At 48.1% G+C, this 2500-nt stretch overlaps 1 pseudogene; it reads left to right on the top strand.

Annotated features, from left to right (window-relative positions):
• Positions 1–2500, top strand: part of LOC133394413 (large subunit ribosomal RNA) — a 9203-nt pseudogene that overhangs the window by 2839 nt on the left and 3864 nt on the right.

Genomic DNA, 2500 nt, shown 5'->3' on the forward strand with positions numbered 1-2500 from the left:
GGGTACGGTTTATGGAATAACTAGGATGTACACGGGCTGGCGGATGAACCCGCCGAACCCTTAGTAAAGCAGGGTGAAACCTGCTTGAAACGGGGGAGGGCTAAGGGGGATTCTGTCACCGCTCTATTAAAACTTAGCAAGTCTTAGGTAGCGCTCCAAGACTGTCGCCATACGATACGCTCTATGGCAAATGCAGGTGTGGGTGGGTTCAGCCCCACTTTGCTCCGGTTCGGCACTGAGCCCGTCGTCTCATAAGGGCGCGGGCCAACCCTCGCGTGGAGCTCCCTGATTCATAGCCACCCACGGAACCAAATAGGAGACTGCATAAACAGACGCGGATAGCGGGCCTGAGTTTGAGCCCAATAGAATGAGTAATACGAAAACTAAGAAGGTCAAAAAGACCAAGGGGGTTAATAAGAAAGATCCGGACCAAGCGTTCATGGATCTTCAAGATCGAATGGAGGCGATGCGTTTTGGGATAAGCAAGCTCGATGATGAGTCTTCCCATTTTACGCTAGTAACGGTTATGATGGACTTCCTCGATGAGGTAATGTCCGAATTTCGAAGGTTTAGAGCCGTAAATCGCATGCAGCAGGTCCTCGACCGTCAAACGCAAACGTCGTTTGACGGTAACGATGGATTCGGGCCGCAAACGCGAAAAGGCAGAAGACCAGTGGCTGATGACCAACAGCCTGGTCCAAGTGGGTTGCAAAGGTTGCAACAACAACAACAACAACCATCGAGGTTGACCCCTGTTAGGGAAGCGGTGGAAAATATTCCAAGTCCGAGAAACGGACCGAATATTAATGAGGGTAGCATTAATAAGAGGAAGAAGAAGAAGAGCAAGAAGAAGCAGAATAAGCCCAGGAAGCGTCCTGAGGCTCTGCTGATATCGGACTGCACTTCCGAGGAGCTGGCGAAATTGCTCAAGGAAATGAAGCAGTCCGATGCTCTTAAATCGGTTGGAGAGACAATCTCTAAGGTCCGACGGGCCCAAAATGGAGGCATGTTGCTAGAATTGAAGCAGGGTAGTTCTGCTAGTGCAATTGCCCCAAAGGTTAAGGAAGCGGTGAAGGGCAAGGCGTCAGTGAGAACGCTAGCTCCTTCTAAAATGATTGAGATCATGCATCTCGATGAAATTACCACCCCAGAGGAGGTTGCGGAGTCTGTCAAAGCACAGCTCAACATCGAGATCGAAATAGATCGTATCAAAATGAAGAAAGGCCGCGCGGCCGGTACGCAGTGGGCACGGATCAACGTATCGCTGCCAGACTTTCAAAGCTTCCTGAATTTGGGAAAGCTGAAAGTTGGTTGGTCGATATGCCATATCCGTGAGGTAATGGAGGAGCAGAAATGCTTTAAGTGTTGGAAGGTAGGCCATACGAGCTACCATTGTAGGGAACCAGACAGAAGTAATCTGTGCTGGAAATGCGGTTTGAGTGGACACAAGAAGCAAGCTTGTACCAACTCTGTTAAGTGTTTGGATTGCGGTACGAGGTCACAGAACCCTCACGCAACGGGCAGTTATATGTGTCCCCGAAGGCGAACGATTAGATAATAATGGTTAGGTTGCTACAACATAACCAGAATCATAGTTATGCTGCATTTCAGTTAATGTGGCAAACGATTAGGGAAGAATCTGCGGATATAGTGTTGATTGCAGATCCGTATCTGGCAACAACCAACGTCAAAGTGTTACGCAATGACGATAACACAGCAGCGGTAGTGGTTAACGCGGACTTACCAGTTAAGGTAGTCAGTAAGGCTCTGAAGGGTTTAATGATAGTTGACATAGGTGATATGCGAGTGGTTAGCGTTTACGCGCCACCTAGATTTAGTATGGAAGAGTTCCAGAACATGTTGGATAACACGGTAATGGCCGTAACCGGTATCCACAAATTCGTTATCGGGGGGGACTTCAACGCTTGGTCAGCAAGTTGGAACAACCAACTTGGCGAGCGTGGAGAAACCCAGAAACGAAGAGGTGAGTGGGTCTTATCAACCTTTGCGCAGATTGACGCAATTTTATTGAACGACGGCAGCACCCCAACTTATGTTGGACCAGGGCGTACGTCAGTAGTTGATCTTACTTTTGCGAGCAGAACAGTTGCAAGATCATTTCAGTGGGAGGTGTTATCTAGCTATATGAACTCTGATCATCGTGCAATACGAATAGATCTTGAGACGCAAAGCGTGCGTAACTTGTCCCGACCCATAACGGGATGGAGCATCAAGTATTTTAGCAAAGATATATTTGAAGTTATGATGCAAGCCGCTTTTGAGACCGAGGTCACAACAAGCGAAGACTTAATGCGTATACTTGTCACGGCGTGTAATGCGACGATGACTAAGCGTAAGAGGTACACTCCTAACAAGAGTGCATTTTGGTGGACGCTAGAGATCGAGGCACTTCGCAAAGAGTGCAAACACCGCGATCGATTAGCGCAAAGAGCATTCAATACTGATCTCTATTCTTCTTTTAGGGACGAGTTCAAGGTGG

This window comes from Anopheles gambiae, assembly GCF_943734735.2.
Source record: "Anopheles gambiae chromosome X unlocalized genomic scaffold, idAnoGambNW_F1_1 X_unloc_13, whole genome shotgun sequence".
Lineage (NCBI taxonomy): Eukaryota > Metazoa > Arthropoda > Insecta > Diptera > Culicidae > Anopheles > Anopheles gambiae.